Source organism: Cebus imitator, unplaced genomic scaffold (assembly GCF_001604975.1).
Source record: "Cebus imitator isolate Cc_AM_T3 unplaced genomic scaffold, Cebus_imitator-1.0 Scaffold20, whole genome shotgun sequence".
In the NCBI taxonomy this organism is placed as follows: Eukaryota; Metazoa; Chordata; class Mammalia; order Primates; family Cebidae; genus Cebus; species Cebus imitator.
Window position 1 is genome coordinate 74107 of NW_016107335.1, and position 15964 is coordinate 90070.

Below are 15964 nucleotides of genomic sequence, written 5' to 3' on the forward strand. Positions count from 1 at the left end.
CTGTGTCCCTAAAAATCATGTGGCTTCAGTCTTACTTGTGTTTTTAAAATATTTTGGGATTTTTCACTTGCCAGGCAAAATTAAATTGTTAAAATTTATACATCTGATTGCATGTAGCTGTATTCTTCACTTGGAGGGCTGTAAAATAATGTATTTCTTGAATGTGCAACAATTTATCCATTTTCCTGTTAGAAGTCATTTGCATTGTTTCCAGATTTTTGTCATGAGAATGAAACATTGTTGCTCATGCCTTTGGTGCCCACAGGGAACAGGAAGGCTGCAGCTGCAGCACAGGGACAGGCTGCCATCCACAGCAGCAGCTCCAGCTTTATCCCCCAGGAATGTGCATGCGGTCCAGGCCGTCGGCGTATGTCCCTGTGCTTGGCACCATCAGATGTCACCATGTTTTCCCACTTGAATGGGAGTAAAATGGTATCTCTGTGATTTGGACTTGCATTTTCCTGATCACTAAGTTATTCAGCCTCCGCATATATTTGTTGGTTAGATGTTCCATTTTCTGTGAACCGTGTGCTGCCTTTTGGGCACTTGTAATTGAATTATCAGTCCTTTTCGTGTTGATTTATAATAGTTCTTTGGATTATAGACACTAATCCTTTATACATTTTGTGCTGAAGTTATCTATTTCCATGTTGTAATATGTTTCCAATTTCTTTAAGGTAATTTGATTTTCTGTTATTGATAACACTTGTTGGGCTTAAGAAATCTTTTTCTACATCAAACTCTAGAAGATTTTCACCTATATTTCCTATTGTTTTCATTCTTCCTAATGAAATGGAGCAGTGTCAACACATGCACCATTTCTGCTGCATTCTCAAGTTGCGCTGAGCAGCAGCTTGGCATTGGTGTGCTAGCTTTACCGAGGCCATATGCTTTGAAGGCTTTTTACCTAACTCGGAAGGAAAGGTCTGGATCCTTAATTATGCGATTTAAGGTATCAACATAAATGGAAAGCATATTGTAGAGAGCTCCTCTACAACAGGCATATTGAAAGTGCCTAATTCCTTGGAATGGGGACCCCCAAAATGTCCAGGGCCCTCTGGGCTCCTACAGGATGTCATCGGAGCAGTTGATACAGACTCATTCCTCTTTCATGAAAAACCTTTTCTCGGAGTGACTAAAACAGGATAAGACTTGGGGTCATCCTGCTCTGACTGCTCTTGCTCCAAAATCAGCAAAATTCCTTCTGGCTGTGAAGAGCTTTTGAAAATATCAGATACAAGTCGTCACTGTGACTCATCCTAAAAGCAAAATTACTCTGCAGTAGATGCATGCCTAACTTTGATAATAAGTATATTACAACAGGGAAAGGAAAATAAAATCTGAGACCCCAAACTCACTATGCCAGAAGGGAAAGGTGAGCTTGGGAACTGAGTCACAAATGAACAACTCCCTTTCCTTCTGTTAAACAGAGACCTCCCTGGGTGGCCTCTCTTACCCTGACAGTGTAAATCAACAGCTCATCTTTGTGGGTGCAGGACCAGAAATCATCACACCGCCACCCTGAGATGAATGCTTGTTTGACCTCTTCCATCCTGTGTATATTTTATCTTGTGCAAAGTGCAGATTCACTGAGAGAGAGAGACGGCCACATACTCAGCTGTTCCTCTTCCTCCTTTCACGTGCAGCTTGTGGATCCAGTGAGCACTAATCAAAGCCTCACAAGAATGCAACTGCTCGTCTGATTTTTTCTACCCTCTCTTTTTTTCCTTTCCTCCTTCCCCTCCTGCCTGCTTTTTCCTTTAGATATTGAGGCCCTCAGAACTCTCTTTGGAAAAAGTGTGGGCCACAGGTCCTACTGCCGTTGGTGTCTCTTTTTCCTGAGTACATGCTCAACCTTGGCAAAATAAATCTCTCCATTGATTGAGACCCGTCTCAGGCCTGTTTTGGGTTTACACAACATCCAGGCAACATGCACTATGATTTGAAAGAAATAATGTTCGTGTCAGCTATGCAAAGCCTTCCACTCTAAAAACCACACATGTTACTTTAGTCATTTCGGGCAGACAAAAAGAAAGGAGTCCAATTTACTGACTAAAAAAAATGAAAGCAGATGGATTGCACCTGGCTAAAGTATTCCTTGACTAACAAACCACGAAATTCCAGGCTGTGTTAACATCCATAAGACCTAAGCGAGAGTTCAGACCCAGCCTGCTGCCCAGATCGCAGGAGACTGCTTTCGAATGTTTTCACATTTTTTGAAGTTTAACACCAGAAAATGTCCAAAGCGTAAACACAAAGCACTCACTCATGTGGTCACCACCCTGGTAAAAGCATGGAACGTTTGCAGGCAGAACCTGTGCCTACCTGACCAACACTCTTGCCAGCAGTAGTCTAGCTTTGCCTGGCTCTGAACTTCATGGAATGAAATGGAACAGAGTGCTTCTTTGTGGCCTGGCTTCTTTATTAGCCCGTGCTGCAGATGCTGTAATGATCCACTCAGAACCCCCTGGGTTCTTGCAGCTGCTGGAAGTATGGACGGCAGGGGGCCTGCAACTGCCCACTCCCCTGGGGGATTGCTTGGCAGGAGAGTGCTGCCTTACCCAAGGCCACACCCTTTTCCAGCGCTCCCTACATCCATTGGCCACTCCAGGTGGGGTGAAAGGCCCACATTAGGACCGCTTGGGAGGGTCATTGCAGCTTCAGAGTTTCTGCAGGTCAGCTGAGGCCTCTGTCAAGACAGCATCCCAGGTAGATTCTTCCTTTGCCCAACCGTACTTCCCTCCCACAGGTGCACTCCTAAACAAACCTCCAGCGTAACACTGTCTTCCCAGAAGCCAAGTCTGTGAAGCCCACACCAGCAGTGGTAAACGAGAACAGACGCTGGGACGTGATCTTGGAGCTGAATCACCTGCCACCAGAGACAGGTGCTACTGCGAGGCCAAGCAGCGAATGCCCCTGGCACAAGGAGCCATGCCAGCATCAAAGCTTGGACCAGAGGTCAGTGGGGATCACAAACCAGCAGGTGTGATACAAAAGACATTTGAGAAATATGGGGAAATAATAATTAGCAGGACCCAGAATCTCATGGCTGCCATCAACTTTAATGAACACTTTGAAGAAGGAGGTGCTTAGTCAGCAACTAAAAGCTGAGTGTAAACCCTAGAGGGTTCCCAGGAGCATTAAAAGGGTTCTCAGGCCGGGCGCAGTGGCTCATGCCTGTAATCCCAACCTTTGTGAGGCCAGGGAAGGGGGATCACCTGAGGTCAGGAGTTTGAGACCAGCCTGACCAACATGGAGAAACCCCATCTCTATTAAAAATACAAAAATTAGCTGGGTGTGGTGACACATGCGTGTCATCCCAGCTACTCAGGAGGCTGAGGCAGGAGAATCACTTGAACCCAGGAGGCAGAGGTTGCAGTGAGCCAAAACCGTGCAAGATCATGCCATTGCGCTCCAGCCTGGGCAACAAGAGCGAAACTCCATCTCAACAACAAAAAGGCTCTCAATTTAAAAAACAAAAAAACAGCTCTCATCTCCTACAGGTGGAAATCATGACCCATCTCAGGACTGGATCTCAAAAGTTGCAGCTCCCAAGAAGGGCAAACCCTCAACCTCACTGGGTTTGTTGTGTCAAAGCCAGGTCCACAGAAGCGGGAGAATGTGTCAGCTTGGAAGCACTCTCATGGAATATAGGAGGGGACTCTAGGCAACGGTGAAACCCTGCTAGGCTGAGCCTTACGAGTGAGTGTTGAAAGCCTGAAGCTCTGCAGTGAGTGAGGTGGAAATTCTGTGCCAGAGCTTTCCTGGAGGGTGCTGATGTTAGGGGGTTCACAGGCTCAGGGAAGTGGGTGGGGGAAGACAAGCAGCCGGAGGACTGTGACCCCAGTGTCTCCATCAGCTCAGGCTGCTGTCAGACGCCATGGACTCGGAGGCCTCAACAACAAACATTTCTCAGAGTTCTGGAGGCCAGCAGCTCTGGTGTCTGCTGTGGGTGTCTTCTCTTTGTGGCAGAGGGAGGTTGAGAGGGAGGCAGCAAGAGTACTGGTCTCTTCCTCTTCTAAGGGTGCTAACCCCATCATGGGGGCCATACCCTTATGATCTCATCTAAACCTAATTACCTCCAAAAAGCTCCACCCCAAAATATCATTTATGCTGGGGATTAGGGCTTCAACCTGTGAATTTGGGGAAGATGCAGACATCTGGGCCATCGCACATGGGAAGCCCCAGGGGAATGTGCGGGCGGCAGGAGAAATGATGGCTCCCATGCAGGCTGGGCTGTCAGCAGCAGAGCCATCACTGAAAGAGGCTTTCTGACAGCTGTGGGGCAAAAGGACCCTGAACAATCCAGAATAGATGACTGCGCGTCACCTTCAAGAGCCTGGTGGATGCAGTTATCTTCATCCGTGACAAGGCTGGAGTGGCCTTGAGGGAACCTGACCCACAGAGGGTTAACAGAGCAGTGTCCCTGGATGCAAAACAGATGGACAGTGAAAAGAGGCACTAGAAAAAGGTACTACACAGTGTGTGCAATACAAAGAAATCAAGGAGGAAAATGAAACAGGCCATGGTCACCCCAGCACAACTGAGGGACTCCCCCAGTTTCCAGACTCACGCCAAGGAGGGAAAAATTTGAGGGAGCCACCAGGTCCATGAGAGAAAGGAGCTTGATCCAGGATGGTGAGTCCACATGGCAGATTCCCTCGGTCCTTCCTGACCCATGATGGCGAGTGCTCATGGTGCTGACTCCTCAGTCCTTCCTGACCCTCAATGGCGAGTGCTCATGGTGCTGACTCCTCAGTCCTTCCTGACCCACGATGGTGAGTGCTCATGGTGCTGACTCCTCAGTCCTTCCTGACCCTCAATGGTGAGTGCTCATGATGCTGACTCCTCAGTCCTCTCATATGCAGGTGACTGCACCAGTGCAGAGGGGTAATACCCAGACTTTTCAAAGACCCTTTAGCACAAGTCAAGTTGACATTGATATCCAATGGTCTAAAATGTCATCATGGCCCTTCTGTAATAGAACCCTGCCTTAGGTCCAGGTCACAATGAGTCCACTGAATGCAGAGGCCGCTTGTTCACCATCTTCTAGGTCCCCAAATGTATAGTTAGAATATACTTTCTTGGCAGGTAACATAATCTCCATGTTGTTTCCTTCTCTGTCCAACCCTGCTCCTTCTTCTCTTTCCACTTCTGTTGATCCAAAGAGCTTTCCCTAACAATGCCAGCATCTCCACCTCCAGTTTTTAATTACAGATTAAATTTATTTAGGAACCCTAGGGCTACTCAGGCTTTCTATTTCTCCTTGGGTCATATTTGCTTAGTTGTACATTTCCAGTAACACGTCCATTCTACCTAAACTATCATATGTTAATCTCCTTTATTATTTCTAGTAGCTCCTTTTGTAAATTCTGTGGTATTTTCTATCTACACCATTATGATTACTGGAAGTAGTGCCAGGATTTTTTCCTATACAACCTATATGCCTTTTATTTATATTTATTCCTTTTTTCACTTACTAGGACTCCCAGTACAATGTTAAATTGGAGAGTACAAATGGACACATATCATGAGTGCATGTTGATTTTTATCAAATGCATTTCAGCCTCTATTGGTCATATTGTTTTTCTTTTTTGTCTGTAATATGCTATGTTACACCATTTGTAGCATTACTATGTTTTATTATAATACTATACATTACATTGTTTGATTTTCAACTTGAATAAGCCTCATATTCCTGAGATAAAACACTTGGATTTTATGCATCTCCCTTTTTAAATATAGATTCAACTTACTAATATTTTGCTGAGGATTTTTGCCCCTCTATTCATGAGGAATATGGTCTATAGTTTCATTTTCTTGCTTTTTTCTGATTTTGGCATCAAGCAAATGCTGGCCTTACTAAATGAATTTAGAAGAGTTTTCTTTCCTTTCTCTATTTTCAGGAAAAGAATGTGTAGAGTTAGTATTTTTTTTTCTTTGAATACATGGTATTATTTCTTAGTATAATCATCTGAGCCTGGAGTTTTCTTTGTTGGAAAATTAGCTACAAATTTAATTTCCTTAGTGATACAGTTATTCAGATTATCTTTGTTTTCCTGGATGAGATTCAGTAATTAATATCTTTCAGGAAATTTGTCTATTTAATCTTAATTATCAAATTCATGGGCATAAATTTTTCATAGTAACCTCTTATTTTACTTTTAATTTATGTAGTGATATCCCTTTATTTAGTTCTGATAATGGTAATTTGTGTCTTCTCTCACTGTTTATGGGCCAGTATTGCTAGAGGTTTACCAATTTCAGCGACCTTTTCAAATTTTCTTCTAGTCATTGCTTCAGCTAGATCCCACAAGTTTTGACATGTTTCATTTTTGTTTTTATTCAGTTCAAAATATTTACTAATTTATCTTGATAGTTCCTTACTAATCCATAGGTAACTCAAAGGTATGCTATTTAATTTCCAAATATTTGAGGATTTTTCATCAATCTTAATATTATTCATCTCTAGTTAAATTCCCTCATTGTCAAAGCATATGCATTTTGTATGACTTCAATTAAACTCATTTTAAATTCATTAAGGATTGCTTTATGCTCCAGAATGTGGCCTATCTTGATGAATGTCTCATCTGTGCTTGAGAATATGCACTGGAGGCAGCTTGAGATACCTATTCTGCTGTTAGGTCATATTGTTTGATTGTGTTGGTCAGACACATAGCTCATTACTGATTTTTTCTCTACTTTTTCAATTGATTACTGAGAGAGAAGTATTGAAATCTCCAAATACAGTTGTGGATTACATCTCACTTCTGTTAGTACTTGCTTCATGTATTTTCAAGTTCTGTTGTTAGGTGCATAAACACTTAGGATTATTATGTTTTCTTGATGAATTGAACAATTACATTAATGTCCCATTTTTACCTTTTGGTTTCCCTCCTTCTGCAGACTACTTTGTCTGTCATTAATATAGCCACTACAGCTTTCTTTTGAATGATTAGTGTCTGCATGGCATATTATGACCCAGCATGTAGTTAGGCAGTATTTATTTACACAAATTGACAATCTTTCTCTTTTAATTGGTGTATTTAGACCATTTACACTTAATGTAAGTATTAAGACACCTGGATTTATTTATACTATTTTATTACTTTCTTCTTTGTTTCCCTTCCTGAATTCTATAGGGTCACTTAAGTATTATTAGTATTCTACTTCAACTTATCTATCTTTTTATAATTTTTTAAGTGGTTGCGCTAGAGATTATTAAATCCCTACATAGTCAACTTAGAGTTAATATTGCACCACTTCAAGTAAAATGTAGAAATATTGCAGCTATATCGGTCCTTTTACCCTCCCCCATTTATGTTACATTTTAAAAATATATTACATCTACATATACTAACACTCCCTGAAATTCTTTAAATTTTGCTTTCAATAACAGTATGTTTTAAAAATCTTCAGATAAGAAAAATTTTGTTATATTTTCCCATGTTTACTCTTGAAGTTCCAGGTTTTCTTCTTTTTCTTTTCTACAGACTGAAGAGCTTCTTTTAGCATATCTATATTTAATTGAATATAAAATTCTAGGTAGCCAGTCTTTTCTTTTGGCACTTTAAAGATGTTGTTCTACAGTCTTTGGTTCTGTAGCTTCTGATAAGAAATTCACAGTCATTCAAATTGCTACTTCTCTAAAGTGTCATTGTTTTCTCAGCTGCTTTCAAAATTTTTACTTATCAGTTTAAGAAGCTTTTGGGCTGAAGTTATGAAGTTTCCTACATTTATTAATTTGCATATGTTGAACCAACCTTGCATCCCATAGATAAAGCCTACTTGACTGTGGTGGATAAGCTTTTTCATGTGCTTCTGGATTCAGCTTGCCATTATTTTGTTGAGGATTTTTGTACCACTGTTAATTAAGGATACTGGCTTGAAATTTTCTTTTTTATTGTGTCTTTAACATGTTTTGGTATCAGGATGATACTGACCTCATATAATGAGTTCGAAAAGAGTCCCTCCTCCTCAATTTTTTGGAGTAGTTTTAGTAGGAATGGTACCAGCTCTTCTTTACAAATCTGGCAGAATTCAGGTGTGAATCCATCTGGTTCTGGATTTTTTTTTTGGTGGGGTGGGGTTGGTAGGCTATTATTGCCTCAATTTCAGAGCTTGTTATTGCTCTGTTCCAGGATTCAATTTCTTCCTGGTTCACCATGAGAGAGTGCATGTGTCCAGGAATTTATCCATTTCTTCTAGGTTTTCTAGTTTATGTGCATAGAGGTATTCGTCATAGTCTCTGATGGTTGTTTGCATTTCTGTGGAGTCAGTGGTAATGTTCCCTTTGTCATTTCTGATTGTGTTTATTTGAATCATCTCTCTTTTTTATTAGTTTAGCTAGCAGGCTATTGTATTAATTTTTTTAAAAATCAGCTCCTGGATTCATTGATCTTTTGAATGTTTTTTGTGTGTCTCAGTCTCCTTCAGTTAAGCTCTGATTTTGCTTATTTTTTGTCTTCTGCTAGTTTTGGGATTTGTTTGCTCTTGGCTCTCTAGTTATTTTAGTTGTGGTGTTAAGTTTTTATCTTCATGTTAGGTTGTTAAGCTTCTTAAGCAGGTAAAGAACTTCAGCAAAGTCTCAGGATATAAAATCAATGTGCAAAAATCACTAGCATTTCTGTACACTAACAACAGTGAAGCCAAGAGCCAACTCATGAATAAACTCCCATTCACAACTACCACAAAAAGAATAAAATACCAAGGAATACAGCTAACTCGGGTGGTGAAAGTTCTCTACAAGGAGAACTACAAACCACTGCTCAAGAAATCAGAGATGACATAAAGAAACAGAAAAACATTCCATGCTCATGAATAGGAAGATCACTAACATAGCCATTCTGCCCAAAACAATTTATAAATTCAACTCTATTCTTGTTAAACTATCATTGAGATTCTTCACAGAACTAGAAAAAAAAAAACTATTTTAAAATTCAGATGGAATTGAAAAAGAGCCCAAATAGGCAAGGTAATCCTTAGCAGAAAGAACAAAGCTGGAGGCATCATGCTACCCAACTCTGAACTATTAATATATTATAGGGCTATAATAACCAAAATTGCATGATACTGGTACAAAGCCAGACACACAGACCAATGGAACAGAATAGAGAACTCAGAAATAAGACTGCACACCTCAACTATCTGATCTTTGACAACCTCACAAAAACAAGCAATGGAGAAAGCATTCCCCACTCAATAAATGGTTCTGGGATAAATGACTAACCACACACAGAAGATTAAACTGGACCCCTTCCTCATGCTGTATACAAAAATGGACTCAAAATGGATTAAAGACTTAAATGTAAAATCCAAAACTATAAAAAACCCTGGGAGACAAGATACTCAATACCATTTAGGATGTAGACACAGGCAAAGGTTTCATGAGGAAGATGCTAAAAACAATTGCAACAAAAGCAAAAATTGGCAAATGCTGTTATTTAAAAGTCAAAAAAATAACACATGGGTGGGGTGTGGTGGCTCACACCTGTAATCCCAGCACTTTGGGAGGCCAAGGTGGGCAGATCACCTGAGATCAGTAGTTTGAGTCCAGCCTGGCCAACATGGCAAAACCCTGTCTCTACTAAAAATACCAAAAAAATTAGCCAGGTGTGGTGGCACATGCCTATAATCCCAGCTACTCAGGAGGCTGAGGCAGGAGAATTGCTTGAACATGGGAGACAGAGGGTGCAGTGAGCTGAAATTGCACCACTGCACTCCAGCCCGGGTGACAAAGTGAGACTCTATCTCAAAAAAGTTTTAAAAATTTTTTAAAATAACAGATGCTGATGAGGTTGTGGAGAGAAAAGAATGCTTATACACTGTTGGTGAGAGTGTAAGTTAGTTCAACCATTGTGGAAGACAGTATGGTGATTTCTCAAAGGCCTAAAAACAAAAATAACATCCAACCCAGCAATCCCACTACTGGGTACATATCTAAAGGAGTATAAATTGTTCTATTATAAAGACACAGGCATGCAGATGTTTACTACAGTACTATTCCCAATAAAAAGACGTGGAATCAACCTAAATGTCTATCAATGATAGACTGAATAAAGAAATGTGGTACATATACACCATGGAATACTATGCAACCATGAAAAAGAATGAGCTCACATCCTCTCCAGGGTCGTGGATGGAGCAAACTAATACAGAAACAGAAAACCAAATACCCCATGTTCTCATTTGTAAGTGGGAGCTTAATGATGAGAACACATGGACACATAGAGGGGAACAACACACACTAGTGCCTATTGGAGGGTGGACAGTGAAAGGAGGGAGAAGATCAGGAAAAATAACTAGTGGGTACTAGGATTAATACCTGGGTGATGAACTAATCTGTAAAACAACCCCCATAACACAAGTTTACCTATGTAACAAACCTGCACATGTACCCCTGAACTTAAGAGTTTTTAAAAAGAAAAAAAACCTTCAAAAAATATTTTTATTTATCTTTGGTTTCCAGCAGTTTAATTGCAACATATCAAGATTCAATTTGTTTTTAGTTTATCCTAGTTGGAGTTCACTGTGTATTTTATCAAATTTAAAACACATGTTTCAAGGTTTCAGTCATAATTTTCTCTATCATTTTTTTTCTTCACCAATCTATTTCTTTTCTCCTTTTGGGACCCCAATCACTTTGATATTATACTTTTTGATATAGTCTAACAGCTACATCATGCATTCATAATTTTAAGCATATTTTTTTTCTCTCTATGGATAAATTCCATTGCTCTACCTTCAAGTTCACTGTTATTTTCCTTTTTTTAAATCTCCATTCTTCTATTAAGCCTATCCAATAAGGTTGTTTTTTATTATGATATTATTTGTATTATCATTGTTATTTCAAATTTTGTACTTTTCAGTTCCAAAATATCCAACTGGTTCTTTCTTATAGCTCTGTCTGTCTGCTGTGAATTTCCATACTTTCATCATTTCAAAAGTATTAATCTTTATCTCATAGAGCATGTTTACAATAGCTGCCTCAAAGTCTCTCTTTTAATTCCAACATCTGAGTCATCTTAGGGGTGGCATCTGTTGATTATCAATTCCACTGAGAATTTGACATATTTTTGGTTCCTAGTACACTGGAGTAATTTCTAATGGTATCCTTAGCATATAACCTATTATGTTTTCAGAGTGTGTGTTCTGTCAAATCCTCTGCAGATATTGACATTTTGTTTTATCAGGCAATCAACTTAATTAAGCTTAGACTAAAAATTTGTGCTCACTTTACATAGGTGGTAATTACAATATCAGCTCAATTGTCAAATCTTTTGCTATGCTTATTAGGTGTACATATGAAATGTTTTCATAAATAGTATTTTCATTATTTTTCAGTTCCTAGTATATTCTAATTTCTCTTTTGATTTGTTTTTATCCATCACTTATTTAAAAGTGTTTTCACCTGTTATCACAGATATTTTGAGAAATACACAACAGGAGAGAAAATAGGATAGAAAGCCACCATACACTTTCACTCACCTCAATAATTATCAACTTAGGATCAATCTCATTTTATCGGTACACTCACATGTTCTACTGGATGATTTTGAAGCCATTCCAGTAATGAAATAATTTCATCCATAATTATTTCAGTGTGTATCTCTAAAAGATAAGAACTCTTTTATAAACATAACCACAATTACTTATTACACATTAAAAATTAAAGTGATTCATTAGAATCAAAAAGTATCCAGCTAGTGCAGAAGTAGATTTCTTAATTTATAAACAAAAAGGATTTTTCTAATTATGTCTTTCCTCCTTTTATTTTACCAAATTTATTTGAATTGTGATAAAAAAAAATATTTTATATAATTTCAGCCCTTAAAATCTGTCCTGACATGCTTTCTGGTTCAATAGATATCATTTGTTGGTTAATGTTTCTTATGTACTCAAAAAATATGTGTTTTGATGTTTTGGGGAATATTTTTCCATAATGTTGATTACTTCTAATTTATTTAACTGTATCCTGATATGTTTAAATTGCCTGTTCTATCAGGTAGTGAGACAGAGATCTAGCTTGCTTTCTTTTCACCATGTGGAAGATACAATGAGAAGTGAGTAGTCTGCAACCTGAAAGACAGCACTCATCAGAACCCAACTGTGCTGGCACCCAGATCTTGAACTTTCAGACCTGTGAGAAAAAAGTTCTGTTGTTGATAAGCCAACTAGTTCATGGTTTGTTGTTATAGCAGCCCAAAATGACTAAGTTACTATTTTTATCATGTATGTCTATTTTGAACCTCTCCAGACATCGTCATCGATGTTATGTAAAGTTCACCTTTATTTGGATCAACCACAAATACTCACTTTTTTATTGTTATTTATTTCTTCCTGGATTTCTCAGATTCTGTCATCCAATATTACTGTCCTCTGGCTTAAAGTATTTAAGCAGAATTTATTTATTTTCTTTAGCAAATTAGCCCTTATTGTGACAAATTCTCTGTTTTATTTGTCAAAAATGTTCTAATGTTTTAATTTATTCATCAATAAAGATTTTCACTAGATATAAAATTTCATGTTGTCCTTATTTCTTATGGCATTTAGCAATACCATTCTATTTTCTTTCTTAAAAAAATCCTGTTTTTTTCTGTAAAATATCTTCTAATTATTGCTTCATTTAATAATTGTCTTTTCCTTTTGACCACTTGAGAGATTTTCTCTTTATTATTGCTTTCAGCAAGTTATACTATGGCGTGTTTTAATGTGACTTTGAATTTATTGTATTTGGAATCCATAGTGACTCTTGAATCTGATATTTAACATCATTTACTTTTTCAAGTCGCTATTTTTCCAAATAGTTTTTCTAACTTATTCTCTCTCCCCTCTCCTTCTGCAGTTACAATTGTAGCCATTTCATCCTTTTTTTGCTATATCTTCTATTCCTCTTAATCTCTTTTCACTGTATTCTCTTTATTCATCCTTTGTTCTGTATATTTTTTTTCTGAGCTATCTTCCAATTCCACTAATTGTCTCTTTAGCTCTGTCTAAATTGCTATTAGCCTCATCCACTGAGTTCCTAGTTTCATTTATTTTACTGTTCAGTTCTAGAATTTTTAGTTTGTTCTTATATCTTGACTCAATTTATCCATCAAAATTTTCAGTCTTGTCTTTTATTACCTGCATTTTATTATAAAGTATTTTCTGATATTTTCACTGAACTTATGGATCTGTTTCTATTTTCTATTATTTAATTGTTTTCAATCACATATCTTAATCTCCTTGAAAGAAGGGATTTTTAAGTTTAGGAATGTATATTTTATATATAAAAAAATACAGGAGTGTTTAAGGCCTAGGATGATGGTATTTTTCTTCAGAGAGAATTTATGTTTATTTTTAACCGACAGCTAGGTTAATAGGATTAGCAATCCCAGATCACCTTAAGTCATCCCTGAAGATTGAGAGGATTTTAATCTGACATTGGCCTTTGCAAGGACTGGTCTGTTTCTGAATCATCCTTTATATTAAGCAAGTCACTCATTTTCTTCGCAGACCCTAGGGTCCAGTTTTCATCCCAGAGGGATGAACAAAGCCTCATCACCAGAACAAAGGTTTGGCTAAACTTTCCCATCTCTTATTTGCCTTTGCCTTTCCAAGAGTCAGAAAGCATCTCCATAGATAAGCATCACTGGGCTTCTTTCTCTTCCTCGATCTTGGCTCTGTATCCTTGGTGGCTCTGAGTCCTTCAACGAAACATTTTTATCTTTGTCCAGATTTTCTAGCTGTTCTCATGAGACAAATTACCTAATTACCACTAACAAAAGTGGAATTCCCCCAAAATAACTTTTAGATTTGACTCAGGAAGCTTCTAAATGCATTACATGCTGATTGTATTCGAAAAAAAGATTGTGCACTAACTGCACTGCAGCAGGGAAAAAACAAAATAGACCTTGCCCTTTGTGACAGAAATGGCCAACATATCTTTTCCCTTCATTTTCAGAAATAGAACATCTGGTTTGGTTTGGTTTCAATTTGGTTTTGTTTTGTTTTTTGTTATGTTTTTACTGGGCATATGGTCACCTACAATATAACCTTATTTTTCAACTTCTTTTATAGCTAGGTGTGGCTAAGTAAAGTCTGGTCAGTGGGATGTATGTGCAATTTCCAGGCAGTGTCCTTAAAAAGAAGAGCATACCTTTCTTCATTTCTTCTGCCATTTTTCTTTCTGGAATGGAGACACAGCGGCTGAACTCTAGCTCCTTACAGCCACCTCGGACAATAAGATCTTGGCAGTGGAAGCCCTGCAGGACAATGCAACAAGATGTGAGGGCGTGGATCCCCAGTGCTATGAATCTTTATGACAATGTTGGGATATTACAGATAAACAAAGGTCTATGTTATTTAGTTCTCTGTGGCTTTCTGTTACTTAGGGAAAAATATCCTCAAATTGTTTATAAAGATGACACATGCATTAATTTAAAGGATACCTAACACATGACAACACTTGGTAAGTGCAAAATGAGTGACATAAATCATACGTAGCAGGCAGAGTCCTGTAAGTTCCTTGAAGATTTAATCAGAGAGGAAAAATGAGTTTCACGTTGAAAGATTGATAGCATATACATATGCAAAAAAGGAATGAATGTAGCAATGAGCAGAGGTTTAAAAAACTAAAGCCAAGTTCATGATCAGGTAGCTGACCAAACTGGTGGAACCTATGAAAGGGTTCTGGGGAAGAATAATCAAAAATGGGACTACAAGAGCTGGCTGGTGTATGATTGGAGAGGCCCTGAAATAAACCAAAATGACTGGATTATATTTGTTGAAAATGTATAGACAAAGAATGAAGCTGATAATATCTAATTATTCTGAGAACTGAAGTCATCCAAGGACTGATCAAAGCCATGAAATACAGTCCAACTTACCTTATATTAGTGGTTTTCTATTAAAGGATTTTCAGTTCCTGAAATGGAAAAATTGCTCAAAAAAATAATGAGAAAACTTAGCTAGTGAAACCTATCACCTTAGGGGAATTGAAAATCCAAGCGAGAAATGTTGATGCTCTAAACATTTTAAAATCCTTCCAGCAGGTTTTATTATTACAGTGTAAGATGGAAAAGGCATTTGCCACCAAGCCTGGCTTTTCTTTAAGAAGGAAGTTTCACAAGGGGAGGCCTAGCATGCAAGATGATGGGGACAAAACTCTACTTATAAATTCTGCTACTGGAGATAACTCTGAAAAACAGGGCCAGAAGGAAGCCAACTGTCTACATAGAATGTGGTAAAGCATTTCTACAGATCAGTATCCTGCAGACATTTACATTTTTTTTAACCTGTTAGGAAGAAGTGGCAGGTTTGTTGTGAAAAAGAAAGAAAGAAAGAGAGAAAGAAAGAAGAAAGAAAGACAAAGAAAAGAAAAAGAGGAAAGGAAGGAAAAGAAAGAAAGAGAAGAAAGAAAGACAGACAGACTGGCATATGTGAAAGGGCCTATTCTGGAAATCATCACTTTAACAATTTCATCATTTCAACTAATTATATTGTTTCTTTCTCTTAAATGACTTCATTACTACTTTATACCTAGACCTGTGGGTGTTTGTGTATTGTGGTGTATGTGTGTATAAAGGAATAACAGAGACAACTTTTATTCTCATGGAATTCTTGACAAATATAAACACATTCATTTAGGTTATAAAAGGAATCTACTCTTCAGCTTAATTGTGAAGAGAGCTGAATTTTGAGGCAAACATAAACACTATGTCTTAAATTCATTGCTAATTCCTTCAACAAATCTAACAAGAGCCTTAAGCTGAGACAAAAAGTCCATGTCAACCAAAATCCTTCCCAACTTTCATTTTATAAAATGGAACGGAGTGCAGAGCTGTCTGGTTAGACTCCATTTTCCAGATTCCCTTGCAGTTAGGTGTGGCCATTTAAGAAGCATATGCCAGTGGAAATGAGCGGAAGGGACACGCACCACGTTGGCATGTGATTCCTTTTTTTTTTTTTTTTTTTTTTTTTT